Source organism: Poromitra crassiceps (assembly GCF_964638095.1).
Source record: "Poromitra crassiceps genome assembly, chromosome: 3".
In the NCBI taxonomy this organism is placed as follows: Eukaryota; Metazoa; Chordata; class Actinopteri; order Beryciformes; family Melamphaidae; genus Poromitra; species Poromitra crassiceps.
This window is the reverse complement of record NC_139625.1, coordinates 35,774,083-35,790,642: the sequence shown is the minus strand read 5'-3', so window position 1 is coordinate 35,790,642 and position 16,560 is coordinate 35,774,083. Positions and strand designations below refer to the sequence as shown.

The 16,560-nt window shown below is 45.9% G+C and overlaps 1 protein-coding gene across 1 annotated transcript in view; it reads right to left on the bottom strand.

Moving 5' to 3' along the window:
* The window catches only part of tiam2a (TIAM Rac1 associated GEF 2a), a 123,387-nt gene extending 108,437 nt beyond the window's left edge, over window positions 1-14,950 (bottom strand). Inside the window, exon 1 of the mRNA XM_083632859.1 lies at window positions 14,818-14,950. The gene's annotated coding sequence lies outside the window, so the exon portion shown is untranslated. The remainder of the gene's footprint in view (window positions 1-14,817) is intronic.
* Window positions 14,951-16,560: the final 1,610 nt, after the last annotated feature.

Below are 16,560 nucleotides of genomic sequence, written 5' to 3'. Positions count from 1 at the left end.
AAAGCCAACAGCTGGTTCACACACAGCTACTGTATTTTACCCCAACTTTAACCCTCTGAAAGCCAACAGCTGGTTCACACACAGCTATTCCGTCAACATGGTCCATGGATGACGATGGCTATGAGAGAGCTGTGCAATTTAACAGAGTTCCTATTATTCAGCTAGAAAGAATGCAAGCTAGAAGTGCGGCTACACAACATTTGTGCCATGGTGGTCCCACATACTTCAGTAGTGATGTATGTACAGTACATGCATGCACACGCACACATATACAAATACATACACACGAGTTGTTTCCCTGCACACGGGATACGTCCATCCATACATTGTGTTGTGAGTCAGTCTTTCCCATTTCCCCAAGAGAGCCAGTCTAAACTGAAGACACCGTGCCCCTCACACATCCTCCCCCCATCCAGCACCATCCATCTGGAGTGGACCCGCCGACAAAGGTCCCGTTGAGTGGGCCAAACCACCGGGGAGTTTGGGGGGGTGAGTGAGATGACCCATAGCCACTGATCTCAGGGGGCATTAAGTGTCTGTCAGGGCATGGAGGTAGAAAGAGTTTGGGTCACTACTCCACAACGGCTTAGGAAGCACCAGCAGCAAAGTTCAGGGAGGCCAACATTCCTGCTTTTATACGAGAAAAGGCCAAAACCACTGCTATGTGACCGCTGTTGTGAATTTTAGAATTTAAATATATCTCAGCATTCAAAATATGCCTTTGATGACTTCTGTTATGCCCAGTTTATGTACAAACCAGTACAAACCATGCAAGGAAATAGCAGTTGTACTAATATTTACTAGGGATGCACTGAAAATTTTGGCCGATACCGATAACCGATATTAACATTGCTGTTATGGCCGATAACCGATATTTACCGATAAGATCTGTATGAAAACACATTTCTATGATAATAAAATTTTGTACATACTGAAAAACACGTGAACACTGAATTTGAAAAGGTTTTTTATTTCCAAAACATTTGGAAAAGCCCATAAATCATAGATTTATCACAATGTTTCCTCTCAATGGGGAAATTTTGGCTGATACCAATAACCGATATTAACATTGCAACATCTGCCGATACCGATATGATTGCCGATATATTGTGCATCCCTAATATTTACCACTTAAATTGGCAGCTTGTTAACCTTCTCTTTGATGCCCCAACCCAAAAATCCACTGGCCTTTCTTGTATTAAAACAGTGGTGGTGCTTGCCTGCTTGGACAATGGGAGCAGGACCGGAGCAGCGAGTCTGTATACCATGCTGTCCAGTTTCTTGGCTCCGGCACCTTTAATAACATTAGGATTGAACCAGCAGACAAATTAGGAGCCAGCGTCTCCAGTGACAGCTGAATGTCAACTACCAATAATAGCTTGTGGTAGCCTATATCCTGTCCACACGCAGCACACACGTACGTGCCACGTTTACACTAGCCTGGTAAACTTTGCCTCTCCAATATCACACCATAATGTATGGCACTGGAGGTTTAGTGACGCGTCATTGAGCTTCTGTGAGTGAGTGGCAACTTTAATATCGCTCTGACATGTGCGTGAGAAGCCACTCTGGCTTGAACTGCTAAAACTTTTAAAAAGCAGCATTTAAGGGCCAAACGGCGGCATCGGCTTCAAAATGGTTTGGGGAACGAGAGACATTAATATTGCAAGATGACTGTCCCAGGTTGTACCAAGCTGAGTGAGTAGCAAGTAGCAACCCACTCTCAGTGTAATCTGCACTCGGCACCAACCCAGGCAGGAACCTGCTGGTGATAATACTGACCTTCTTGACTGTATAAATGCTGCACCCTCATTAGGTAGTAGTGATTCATTCCAACAGATGTTTGGGAGCGAAATATGCCCGAACAGGGAAGCAAAAATAAACTGAAGCGCACAAAGCAATCTATGCCACAGCATTATAGCACTTGAAGGTAGAGAAAGTGGAAAGGCTGATCCCATTGATCTGAAACGGCTTGTCTTCGTCTTCTCACCCACAGTTCGTAAAGGCCTTGCTAGGGGAGGGGAGACATGTCGATAACGCCCCCTTCCCATCTTACACATGTCCTGCAGGACCTGCACCCACTGACTGAGAGAAGCACCCCACCTATGGGTTGTGCATGTGTGGCATGGAGAGAGGCAGAGAGCATGTCCGTTCCCCCGGGCTGGAGAGAGCAAACCCTGGGCTAAACAGCTCTTAGGTAGCAGCCAAGTGGAGAGCCTTTCTCGTAGGGATGCACCGATATATCGGCGGTATCGTACCGCCGATTAGGGCTGGCACGGATCACGGATAATCCGTGACCCGTACGGATCAGCCCCCACGGTTCGGCACACGGTCCGGAACGTCATGGTCCGCGGAACCCCCCCCCCCCACCTTTCGTTTCATTTAACGTTTAACGTTAGTGTATGATAACGCCTGCAGCGCAGCCAGACACAGACAGGCATCATGGCAAGCACAAGTGAGCTTCCTCATCCCTTGTCGTCGCTGTAAAGTCTCTCTGAAGGCTGTGGCTAGTGGCTACTAGAGACAACAAACTTATTTCAACACCTCTGAAAAAGCACAGGAATGCGAGCAGCGTGTTGCGGGCTCCACAAGATAGCGAGAGCCACAACACGCACACACACACACGCGCACACGTTTCACGAACACATTATCACCGGACGGTGAAATGTTGCCTTGGACACATAACAACAAAACAACACGTGGGGCCACCGAGTAGCATAACGTAGCATCAACGTTATGTTTCCAGACTCACCCGGTCTGGTCTGTAGCCTACCCGTGTCAAGTGACTACGTTAGCTAGCAACAGCCAGGAAGTTAGGCGCAGTGCCACCTAAAACAGGAAGTTGTTGTTCTGCCTTCAGAGTAAAAGCATAAATTGTGTCATGAGAAAAAAAAATTGAGCTGTGCAGGGCAACAAATGGTTAGAGAAGTATAATAGTATTAAAAATTCAAATCGAAAATGTAATTTTGAGAGAAAAAATCTGATATAGCCTATTATTTATTTTTTTGCTGATCCGAAAAATCCGTGATCCGTGGCCCAAAATCCATCACGCGATCCGATCCGTGGGTTTTCTGATCCGTCCCAGCCCTACCGCCGATATTGACTGATATTGACAGCAATCGACCTATCGTCAAAAAAGATGCAGAGATTCAGCCGATATTTAGTTTGGGTTAGGGATGTCAACGGTTAACCGTTAATCGATTAACCGTCGCTAACGTCGTTGTTCGGTTATTGCTGTCGGTCTATCAGTTAACACATTCACTGCCAGCCTTTTTTTTTTACTGTAGGTAGCTTTTGCCAGAGGGTTTTTTTGAGGATTCTGGCTCATTTTACAAGAGCCAAGGATAATTTTCTGCTTGGACTTTGTGAACACAAAGTTCACAAAAGTACTAATAGAATGTGTGCTTTCTCTGTCTAAAAGAGTTAGTTTGTAGAGTTAGTAGTTATGTAGATATTAGCCGTTGAGTACAGCATGGTTTCAGCGTCTGAGACAAAAAGCTGAGATAATCGCAGTTTTGTGAAATTCAATATCAAACAGTCACTTTAACCATTTATTTTTGGCATCAGTGAGACATCAGACATAAACAATATAGTTCTGAACAGTAATTTCCTCCATAGCAGCACCCGCACCCCCTCTCCTTACAACTCCTCCCTCCGTGGGCGTGTCTGGTGGATTTCAGCAGCGTTTGTCAGTCACAAGCCAGTCTCTCCTGCCTGTCTGAGCAGTGAGCAGCAGCCTCCCTCTCTGGCGGCCCCTCGTCGGCGAGTGTGGATGTGGCTTAATCCGTTCTTGGATTTTCGGTTGAGAGCTTTGACGAAGCCTTGTGTGACTCTAGGCTTTATGCTGCGCGCTTCAAAGTGTGCTTTCCACCCAGTCCACCTTTGGAACCCCCCACCGCCGTGCGCCCGTGTGAAAGGTTTTCGCCTACAGTATGAGAATGAGGCTCGTTCGCTTCTGGGTCCTCGGTTGAGCTCAGCTGGAATGCGTGCGTTTCTGGCCAAACAACACTCAATAGTCTGAGCACCGTCGCCACTCAGTGGGTCGGCGGAATGGATTGCACACGCCCGGCGGCTCTAACAGTATAATAGAAGATGCAAAAGGGCCAGATCAACGATCCACCGTCAAAAAAAAAAAATCGATTCTGAAAACGTGTTAACACGTTGTTGGCAGTCAACAGCTGGATTCTGAAAACGTGTTAACACGTTGTTGGCAGTGAACGTGTTAATATAAAAAAAAAAAAAAAAAAAAAAAAATTGTCTATTTACTCAATGAGCTCATGCCCAAACAAGGCGTGTCTATTTAGATGCTGAAATGTTAATGCTTTTTGTGTTAGAAATTCTAACACAAAAAGAATTTGTGTTGAAATGTTGATGCTTTTTTTTAATGCTTGTTAATGCTTTTTGTGTTAGAAATTCTAACACAAAAAGCATTAACATTTCAGCATCTAAATAGACACGCCTTGTTTGGGCATGAGCTCATTGAGTAAATAGACCAAAAAAAAAAAAAAAAAAAAAAAAAAAAAATATTAAAAAATTATGAATTAACCGATAGGTTAATCGATTATTAGCGTTGGTTAATCGAAAGTGAAATTAACCAAAAATTGACATCCCTAGTTTGGGTCACATAATTTGTTGGTTGTTTGTTTCATAATTACATAATTGTATGATTGGATTTGTGCTCATTCAAAGATAGTGTGATGAAGGGCTCAAAAGACTTTAAAACAGGTCAGTTATTTGTTTATATATTATCCTATCCTATCCTATATTTCTATATTTTCTATATGTATTTATCAATTGTTCAATAAATAATAATAATATATAATAGTGTTTATAATAATAAACATGCAAAGAACTGTGTAAAGAAATGGGAAACTGTCATATAACACCATGCTTCAAAGAAACAAAAAGAAGAAGAATTGTTCAATGTGTTATCATTACTACTGTAATTTGCTACTGTTGTGTCAGCTAGAATTAGCTAGACATATTTTCTGTGAAGCCCTCTGGGACATGCCTGTGAATTAGGGCTATACAAATAAACTTGACTTGACTTGACTAGATATACGTTTATATTTGTTTATGAAGATTTATTTGTTTCCCTGTCAAAAAAAAGGCGTAATAAGGCGGTATCGATAATCGGCCAAATTGTTATTTTCAGGGATGCAAACTCATGGAGAGTGAAAAAGGTGACAGATACCAGGGCAGATACAAAACCACTCAAAATCATTCAGTCAAGTGCCCTATTTTATTTTGAGATCCTAAAGGTGACTAGTTTGCATCCCTGTATTTGAAACATCGGTATTGGCCCAGAATTTTGCAATCAGTGCATCCCTACTTTCTTGGCCTCTGTAGAGGAGAGAGAGAAGCTGGAGGTTTCTGGGCGACGGCTCAGGAGAGGGAAACCCAAGACGACCATAGTGATGAAATGGAGAAAGGGTAGTCGATCTTGGGCATCCAGAGGGTGCAGGAAAAACAAGCACGGCCACACACTCTCTCCTACTGCAGCCTGGCTGGTGCACCTCACAGCCACACACACACTCTCCTACTGCAAGTCAAGTCAAGTTTATTTGTATAGCGCATTTCATACACAGAGGCAACAAAGTGCTTCACATAAAATGGTTGACAGGAAAAGAAAAGAAGAGAATAAAATGGACATTTAAAAGCATCACAACAAAACTTAAAAAAAAGAGTATAAAAAGTGCATTAAGCAACAGGCGCAGCAGTTGCAAAAAGAGCTAAAACTGCAGCCTGGCTGGTGCACCTCACAGCCACACACACTCTCCTACTGCAGCCTGGCTGGTGCACCTCACAACCACACACTCCCTCCTACTGCAGCCTGGCTGGTGCACCTCACAACCACACACACTCTCCTACTGCAGCCTGGCTGGTGCACCTCACAGCCACACACACTCTCCTACTGCAGCCTGGCTGGTGCACCTCACAGCCACACACACTCTCTCCTACTGCAGCCTGGCTGGTGCACCTCACAACCACACACACTCCCTCCTACTGCAGCCTGGCTGGTGCACCTCACAACCACACACACTATCCTACTGCAGCCTGGCTGGTGCACCTCACAACCACACACTCTCCTACTGCAGCCTGGCTGGTGCACCTCACAGCCACACACACTCTCCTACTGCAGCCTGGCTGGTGCACCTCTTGGCTTCTCCTGCACAGAGGCATTGAGGGAGTGATGTGTATTTCTCTAAAATAATTCACAACTATTTCACACAGGCGTAGATGTAGACTGCGAAAAGGTAGGCAAAGCCATGCCAGACTACTGATGACATTATTTGGCCCGTTTCCACCGCTCGTATTGGCACGGCTCCGCCCGGCTCGACTCGCTATTTTGTAGCTTCCCCACTCTTCAAAAACCAGGACAACCCGGGTTGAGTCTTACTTTTTGTAGTACCACCTCTGGCGAGGTTCCAGAGCTGTGGACCCGGTACCATACGGAGAGGTGAAAACACTGCAGACGACTGATTGGTCAGGCAGAATATGTTCACTGTGTCTTTGGATACCAGTTTAGTGGCGCTTACCTTCTCTTGTGTGCAACGTTATTTCCCAAAACTCTCCTGTTCTTTGCTGCCATTGGCTCTAGTGAAATAAAATCGATTTCCTTGCTCAGCCTTAACATGACCGTTGTTTTCAATTGTTTTGAGAGAAATAAAGAGCCTCCCACTAGGTTCCGTGTAGGGATTTAATTTTAACGTTACAATCTAGTCCGACGCCTCACGAGTCCGAAAAATGACGCATTTGGACAGACGTCTCATTAGTCCGACAGCTCGTGCGTCGCTATGACGACCAGTTGTGGGCAGAGGGCAGATTGAGCGAGTGCGATTGCGGTGGAAGCAGGCGCTCCTTCAGGTCGAGACGAGTAAAGCCGAGTTGAGACGAGCCGTACTATGATTTAGCAAGCAATGGAAATGAGCCTTTGGTCAGGTTTGGCCAGTGATTTTAAGAGGTCTCTTATCTCAATGTGCCTTACAATGACTTCCTCGGCTCACATATCCCTTTCCTTCTGGCAGCCGAGGCCTGCGAGGCAAACAGGACATGACGATGATATCGCTCCGGGAAGCAGGTTATTTGGATACATTTACGTCTTTGGAGAAAAGGAGCGAAAAGAGCATAAAAGCTTGGATTCAGCATGTTCGGTGTGTGGATGCCAGGTTTGCTGGTGACCTAAAGCAATCAGGACCCCGTCTCTGTTTACACTGGCTGGACGCCAAGCGACTGAACCAACATGACAAAGCCTGGAGACTGTGGAGCGGAGAAAAGAGTTTATCTTGCTCCAAGATCAAACCTCCCCAACTGCTAATATAGGGTGGAGGTGGAGAGGGAAAGGAGTGCTAATGAGCCTGAAAATGTCCCTCAACATCCCACGAATACGACGGCTGCCAAAGACCCTCCAAAGTAGTCAGCATGACTGTAACAAAGCATGGCATCAATAGACTGTAAGGGAGATTGTTGTGGTGAGGATGTTAGAAAGTTACTTGAAGTTTTTTGTGTTGTAATTACTGGTCTAAGGCAGCTAGGGGGAGTGTTTGTTGTTGAGTGGATTACTGAACGTGGTTAGGACACCATCTAGGCTATATGAGGTGACTGCATGGATGTAAATACATCTAACACTATGTTGTCACAGTTCTCTCTCCCATCTGTTGTTTGTAGCGTTATATAGTGATATTGAAATAATTTATTCTGATTACGATTACGACAATATTATTTTTTAATGCTATATAGGAGATCGATCTCCACCCACTGATGAGCAGGTGGGATGTGCTGGAGTCAATGTGTACTACCCAGGATCGTCTCCATCCATCATGAGGAACAATACAGGACACATGGCGCCTGCAGAGCCCAGCAGCACCTAGCAGCACTTTGGCCTGTAGCACCAGCTGTGTTTGCCTTTCCAATAGGGGATGGCTGGTAAGTGAGACCTTATGGCTACTGGACGAGGTAGGGGAGATCAATCACAATTGCTATTGTTGTTGGGTTTAACTGGTAAGCAAGCGTAGAGCCAATTTAGCCAAAGAGGGGGTGCGGCACGGGCCACTTCCATACAAGCAGGGCTGCTGGCTGTGTGGGGGAGGTGAGGACATGTGCCTTCATTTGGAGCTGAAATCTCAAACACAAATACTGTATGATGGTTATACATGTGCACGCACGCACATGATCACACGCAAAGAGCAGACGTGATGCTACTTGACTCCGACTGGCTTAAATTCATAATCAAAAGGCTCAACGGATTCACATAGAGAAGGCAACGTGCTGAAAGAATGTGCTTTGAGCATGACCGATCACAAACCGGATTCACCCCTAACCGTTTTGACAAGCAAAGCAAGTGCCACATGTAAATGAATGCACCAGCAAATCGCTACAGTACTCAATACTCACAGCCCCTAGTCCATCCCATTGGTCATACATTTAGACAATCACACTAGTGTCTCTATATCTCCACAGCTTGTAAATCACTTGGATGGGTTTAAAGTGCTGAGACAGCGCCTTTTCCAGACTGAAATATTGTACACTGTCTGGCATGCATATCATATTTTTGACATCCAGTGCTTTCTTAGTGCTGCCATGGGGGCTCATGCTTCATGTTCACCGATAGCCATGTGACTTAATATGGCCGTCAATTAAAGAATAGTAATGGATAGCCATGTGACTTAATATGGCCGTCAATTAAAGAATAGTAATGGATAGCCATGTGACTTAATATGGCCGTCAATTAAAGAATAGTAATGGATAGCCATGTGACTTAATATGGCCGTCAATTAAAGAATAGTAATGGATAGCCAATAGCTATGTGACTTAATATGGCCGTGAATTAAAGAATAGTAATGGATAGCCATGTGACTTAATATGGCCGTGAATTAAAGAATAGTAATGGATAGCCATGTGACTTAATATGGCCGTGAATTAAAGAATAGTAATGGATAGCCATGTGACTTAATATGGCCGTCAATTAAAGAATAGTAATGGATAGCCATGTGACTTAATATGGCCGTCAATTAAAGAATAGTAATGGATAGCCAATAGCCATGTGACTTAATATGGCCGTCAATTAAAGAATAGTAATGGCATCTCTACTGGTTAATTCTTTGAGGTTAATGGAAGTGTGACTCATAAGTGAAGTCACTTGGCACTACCTCTCTCCACTCATCACCTACACCCCCATCTTCTGCTTGGTAAGAGCCCATTCAGACACAATCCGATGCTCGCATTGGCCCCCCCGCGCTCTATTCATAGTCAATGGGGGTAGTCTGACAGGCTCCGGGAGTGGGCAACGCAGGGGTATGCGCGAAAAACACGCAGAGGTCGTACGGCGAGAGAGCTCAGGGCGATCCAACTTTTGGGGGATGCAGCCCTACGTCACGTTCTGCTGGCCAATCTAGATGACACACGCACGCACACACACACACACACACACACACACACACACACACACACACACACACACACACACACACACACACACACACACACACACACACACACACACACACACACACACACACACAGCTCTGCTCTACTCTTCTCTTCTCTTCTCTTCTCTCTCAAAAAATCACGGCTGTATATCTGTTCTCTTCTCAATAAAAATCATCCAGTTAGTTTGTCAATGAAAGCTGCCTGCCTCAGCACTCGTCTTTTCCTGGTTCGCTCACACACATGCTTGTTTTGAAGGGGAGAAGGCAGAAAGGGGGGGGGGGGGGGTAAAGTGAGATGGCCCACCCCGATGGACTACAGCCGGACCACAATATACGTCTCGAATTGTGTCTGAATTTGGCCTAAAGTGAAGTCACCTGGCACTACCTCTCTCCACTCGTCACCTACATCTACACGTCCATCTTCTGCTTGGTCATTCTTTATCTGACACCTCATTTGACACATTGTTCAAGCGCATGCTGCCATTTCATCTTCATTCCTCAGTACGTCGTGACCTGAAAGGAACATAATTCAATTAGGACCGATGCATTAATCTCCTCAAAGGCCTCCAATTTATGGCTGTTAAGGGGCGTCGACCTGAACATGAGCGGGCCACGGGACACATCTGTTGGGACAATCAAGACCCAACCAAGTGGCTCTGCTCAGCTGGAGAGGAGGTTCCTGTTTGGGCAGAGCCGGGATCTAACATTGGAACAGATAAGTGCAGCTAACTGAACAAATCCCTGAAAGTGGATGGCTGTGTGTCTGCCAGCTAGACCAAAACAAGTTCAATTCAGAATCACTGAATTATGCAGTGCATAAGGTACAAAGCATCTCTTTTCAGCTGTTTTTCTATTCATGGGGCAGGGTTATTATTTTGGGCCTAACTGCCACTGTACATCAGGATGGGTGAAGTCAGTGTCGAGCTGCTTGCCCTCGGGCCGATAGTGGTGGGTAACCGGAAGTGGCCGGAGCCGCCCATGCGCCTTTTGGTTGGCATCGCGGTGAATGTGGTAGCCAATGAAAAGTCCCGGCCAAGATGCTGTCAACAACACCGGCTTTGACTTCACCTGCTTTTTATAGCAACCACTCCAGACGCTGCTGCCCAGTGCCCATACACTACCAGCAAACACTTTGAACGCCAAATATAATCACAACCGCAGCAGCAAGAAATAGAAACATACAAGCAGACATTATGCTCGGCTGACTGGACGGGCTACACTGAAGCCTGGAATATCTCTTGACAAGCCTTGAAAGATGATTCATTCTAATTGAAGGATTGCAGCTGAAAAATCCTGAAGATGGAGAATGGAATATGCTGAGGAAAGAAAACGTCAATTTTATTGTATTGCATCTAAACCATTTCAGAGCCCTTTGTCTAGAGGAGGTGCGGTGAATAGTCAGTGAGTCCCTGTGGTTTTCCCCCTGCAGTGCCTCTCTACCTAGAGACAGTAACAAAAAGAGGCCTTCATCCATCCTTACGGAATGTGACAATAAGCACACTAGCACAGATGTTAGCCATGCCTGATAAGTCAAACACACGCCACCTTATATGGAGAAAAATGTGCCGGGGAGAAGACATGAAACATTGGCGTTTCTCGGCCAGTGTGCTCGCACTTCAGAATTAACGACGACGGGCAACTTGCACACCGCCTTCCAAAGAAGAGGAGGAGACTCAGGAGAGTTTCAAGTCTCTCACTTGACATCGGTCCAGGTTACACATTGTGCTTCGTTACGTAAGTCAGCAGCAGAGCGCAAAACAGATTCTTTCCTGAGGAAAGATCTTGTTGCAATTATGTCACCATTTCATAACGTCACCGAGCCCCTCAACTTAAATTAGAAGAGTCATGAGTTGTCTATGAAAGAATCTTTGTGCCACCCACCCAGAGAGAGGGGGTAGCATTACACGTCCCTTTTGTCACCAGTCAACAACTTTTGACAGCTGAGAGTGCTGCCAGCTGAACATCATGTCACAAAAGGAAAGAGTAAGCAAAAGAAAAACAATCAAACATATTTTCCACTGAAAGACAATTACGGGCCACCTGCTCTCTGTACCGTTCACCCGCTCTCTGTACCACCTGCTCTCTGTATCTCTCTCTGTACCACCTGCTCTCTGTATCTCTCTCTGTACCACCTGCTCTCTGTACCACCTGCTCTCTGTACCGTTCACCTGCTCTCTTTACCACCCGCTCACTGTACCACCCGCTCTCTGTACCACCTGCTCTCTGTACCACCCGCTCTCTGTACCACCTGCTCTCTGTACCACCTGCTCTCTGTACCACCTGCTCTCTGTACCACCTGCTCTCTGTACCACCTGCTCTCTGTACCGTTCACCCGCTCTCTGTACCACCTGCTCTCTGTACCGTTCACCTGCTCTCTGTACCACCTGCTCTCTGTACCGTTCACCTGCTCTCTGTACCACCTGCTCTCTGTACCGTTCACCTGCTCTCTGTACCACCTGCTCTCTGTACCGTTCACCTTCTCTCTGTACCACCTGCTCTCTGTACCACCTGCTCTCTGTACCACCTGCTCTCTGTACCGTTCACCCGCTCTCTGTACCACCCGCTCTCTGTACCTTTCTGATCCAAGAAGACCCCTTCTTCCAAAACAGAGCAGTAAGAACAGAAATGTTCCTGGTGGTCACAGTTTTGTTCATGAACCGCGACGCCCGAGGCATGTGCTCGCAGTGCCTGAGCCAGTTTTTGGTTATGGAGGCATACCGCTCTCTGGAAGAACAGGGTGCACACATGAGAACAACAGCAATTACTTCAATAAATACAGATTTCCATAAAGTCCATTAAACAGACAGGCGGTCTGGAAGGCCTGCTGAAATATAAACCAATCATACAGTGTTCCCCCTCCCATTCAGAAAAATAAACAGACAGCATACATTCTTTGGCAACTCTTTCCCTCATGCTGGGGCTGGGCTGAGCATAATTCCCTGGATATCGTTGCCAGGAAAGACAAAGTGAAGAACTTTAGAGGGAACGATATTAGCATTGCATCCACTTAGCCAATTAAGGGGAGCATCCATCATTCAAGACTCATTAATAACAATAATTACCATCACAGCATGATTACATTTCATTGTCCGCATTTCCCCTCAAGGTTAATCTCCAACAAGTTATGACTGCAACCAAGAATAATGGACAGAATCTATTAACCAGGTGTGCAAGGTGGCAGGACAGTCAAAGTGACACCTTAAGGCTTGGGTTGCCATGGCAAAGGGCCCTGGGTGCCAAAAGCTTGGCCTTCCCCTTCCTCTCTCTCTCTGGCCCTGTTTGCTCTGGGCAGGCCCTTCACTCCTCTCTCTCTCTGGTCCTGTTTGCTCTGGGCAGGCCCTTCACTCCTCTCTCTCTCTGGTCCTGTTTGCTCTGGGCAGGCCCTGCACTCCTCTCTCTCTCTGGTCCTGTTTGCTCTGGGCAGGCCCTGCACTCCTCTCTCTCTCTGGTCCTGTTTGCTCTGGGCAGGCCCTGCACTCCTCTCTCTCTGGTCCTGTTTGCTCTGGGCAGGCCCTTCACTCCTCTCTCTCTCTGGTCCTGTTTGCTCTGGGCAGGCCCTTCACTCCTCTCTCTCTCTCTGGTCCTGTTTGCTCTGGGCAGGCCCTTCACTCCTCTCTCTCTCTCTGGTCCTGTTTGCTCTGGGCAGGCCCTTCACTCCTCTCTCTCTCTCTCTCTCTGGTCCTGTTTGCTCTGGGCAGGCCCTGCACTCCTCTCTCTCTCTGGTCCTGTTTGCTCTGGGCAGGCCCTGCACTCCTCTCTCTCTCTGGTCCTGTTTGCTCTGGGCAGGCCCTGCACTCCTCTCTCTGGTCCTGTTTGCTCTGGGCAGGCCCTGCACTCCTCTCTCTCTCTGGTCCTGTTTGCTCTGGGCAGGCCCTGCACTCCTCTCTCTCTCTGGTCCTGTTTGCTCTGGGCAGGCCCTTCACTCCTCTCTCTCTCTGGTCCTGTTTGCTCTGGGCAGGCCCTGCACTCCTCTCTCTCTCTGGTCCTGTTTGCTCTGGGCAGGCCCTTCACTCCGGGGGTCCCGGGGCCCCTTTGTTGTCACATGGGCCCTTTTGTTGTCTCTGTTATGTGGCTGGAGGGCCCTTTCCACCCCAGCACACGGCCACACAGCACCTCCCCAAACAACACAAACAGGCCAGGCTGGGTCAATCACTTCCAAAACATAGCCCAGTATTTACGCTACCCATTTCTCCCTCCGTAAATCATCAGGGAGAAAGGGACACAATAAGCAGCTCTTCTGACACTGCTGTCGGCTACATGTTGAACATCTCAGCACTATTCAAGCTGTGACTTTAGCACTCAAAATGATCTATGCATGGGCAAAATGCGGCCCCAGGGCCGGCCCCGGCCCATGGACCATCTCAATCCGGCCCCCAACGTCCTCAAAGGAAAACAAAACAACCCACAAAAAGTCAATAAAAGACAGCATTACGTTAATAAATCTCGTCCGGTACAGCCATTTAATTTGTATCACTATGATATCAGAAGATTAACTGGAGAAATTACCAATCACAGCGGGAGAGAGGGTTAAAAATAGAGAGACCCCCCACGAAAATCAGGAGTGTTGGCAGTTATCAGTCCAATGTGTGGCCCTGCGTTTACTTTATGTAGGCTAAGTCAGTATGGCCCTTTGGGGAAACAAAATTTGCCCACCCCTGATCTAGGCTATGATTTTTGTAATGATTTTAATTAGTCTCCAGGCTGAGCTCACTGACAGGGTGCAGTTTATTTAATAGTGAAATTTCATCAGATACAAATATGTGACATATGGACCTATTGCATTTGACTTGAAACATGTGATGAAGCCTCCATTTTAAGTCCATTCAAATCAAATCAATCTCCTATTAAAACATTTAGTAGGCCTAAAGTATTTTGTATTCAGTAAAACGTAGAAACAGCAAGACTCACCAAAGACTGTTGCAACTATAAAGGCAGAAATCTCTCCCTCCCTCTCTCCATATCGAGACTGCATGTTGATTCACAACTGTTACATTGTAACGTTACTTTTTCTTTACATCGTACTTTAACAATAAGTGATACTTATACAGATAATACGTTAACAATTCAATTCGACACAATAATAATCATTGGCGCCAAATATATTTTGCAGGAAATCTGGAAAATGATTCTGTATGAACAGCTGGACCGCTGTAGCCAGATACACAGAACAACAACCGAACCGATGTAATGAGTGAGGAAATGTAAATATTACCAAATGTTATGAAAACAACCGCAAACTTTCGTCCTGGAACGCCACTTAGAAAAAACACAAAGTTAGCAGCGCTCCTGTGTCTCCTCCGGCTAAACCACGCATTTAAATGAATTGGACACAAGCCGCTTCTTCACAATGAACACGGGACTGTCTGAAACAAGTTCGCTTGCAACTTACCGGGGTTAACGTCTGCTCTGTGGAAACATGCTACTCTTGTAGTCGTTATTATCTCTCAGCCTCCTCGAAACCGAACAAAACGTGTTGCTAAGGATAGGTTCGCTTTAGGTGGTTTTTAGAGACGGGGAAGCGGAGTTCTGTTGGAGCGTACTTCCACGGTTTCCACACCAAATGTTCCTGGGACGCATGGCAGGCAGCGCAGAGACTGTGCCGACTCCTCCCAGACACTGTGGGGGTGGACTCCTCCTTCCTTGCTCAGCTATTAGCATCATGGCACTACTGGTAATTAGCACTACATGCTACACCGTAATGGAAAGTACTTTACATTCAAAGAAACACAGTCCAGGCTCCAGGGGTCCCCAAACCTCGAGCCGGGGACCTACAGGGGGTCCTTTTTAAGAGGGGGGGGTCCTCAGCAAAATCACTATTATTTCACTTTTCACTCATTCAAAGTTAAAATAATGAGGTAATTAATGTCTGTTTTGAGACAGGTTTGTCAAAGTGAGGTCCGGGGACCTCCAGGGGCTCTTGATGATGTTCCAGGTGTAGTTTGTGAGATTAATTTACTTAACTTCACTATTATTTCATTCACTAGAAGTTAAAGTGGCAGAATATATATGGATGACTTTCATTGTACTCACTTGTTATTGTTATCGTTATTACCCATCTATCCATAAGTTATATCTAACAACGGTTTTCTTAGCGTTTTGTTTTTGTGTGATGTGAGCCAATAAATCAAGTGAAATGTGAGTATTTTGTCCTCCTTGACTTTGAAAACTGAGATGTGCTACCCTTTCAGCCTTTTTTGAACATATTTTGGATTTTGGGTTTGGCACTCCACTGAGAAGCCCATTGTTGAAGCGCAACCTTCTTCTTCTAAACAATTTTCTTAGATTTGGTCCCTTGGTCTTGAGACAAAGTCTGAATACAATGCAAATCCAAGTTGGTCTAACGCAGATGTATTTTTGCAGCCTTTGACATGAATAAGTGTGGAAACCTTGTTGTTAGATGTTTCCTGCCCTAAGGTACTCAGCCAACTGCTTTGCTTGGTGAGGTAAGCATGTTTTGCATACCATTTACAGCCCTGTCAGTCACACACAAAAAATTTGTCTGTGAACCGATAAGCAGAGTGAGGAGAAACAGGTTTGGGCTTCCTCAGACAATCAAACCGCATGCCAGTGGAGAGATTAATCATTGTGATTCTTGGAGCTAAAGTTGGATGTTTGTGTGTGTGTGTGTGTGTGTGTGTGTGTGTGTGTGTGTGTGTGTGTGTGTGTGTGTGTGTGTGTGTGTGTGTGTGTGTGTGTGTGTGTGTGTGTGTGTGTGTGTGTGTGTGTTTCATTGTTTGGTTGTATGTCTAGATACCGTACTCTAGACCAGTGATCCTCACGTTTTCTTCGATGAGAGCCGTACTGGCAGGACAAAGTAAATAGGAGAGCCACTTTTACCGCAAAGCACCAAAAGCCACCCCAACCAAGCACATCTGCCTACCATTTTTTTGTGTTTTATTGTTTTCCACACACACACACACACATTTCCCAGGCAACGACACATGTTGACACGTTTTGGAACAGCACTGCAAGCTGGCACAATACTCCTAAAAGCAAAATGCTTATTGTTTTGAATGATTTGACACCTTCTATTACTGTCAACACCAGTATTGTTATATTGTAATAATATGCCATAAAGGTTTATTGAAATTTTGGGGAGAGCAGGGGGAAAAAATATTTTTTTTGCAATTTC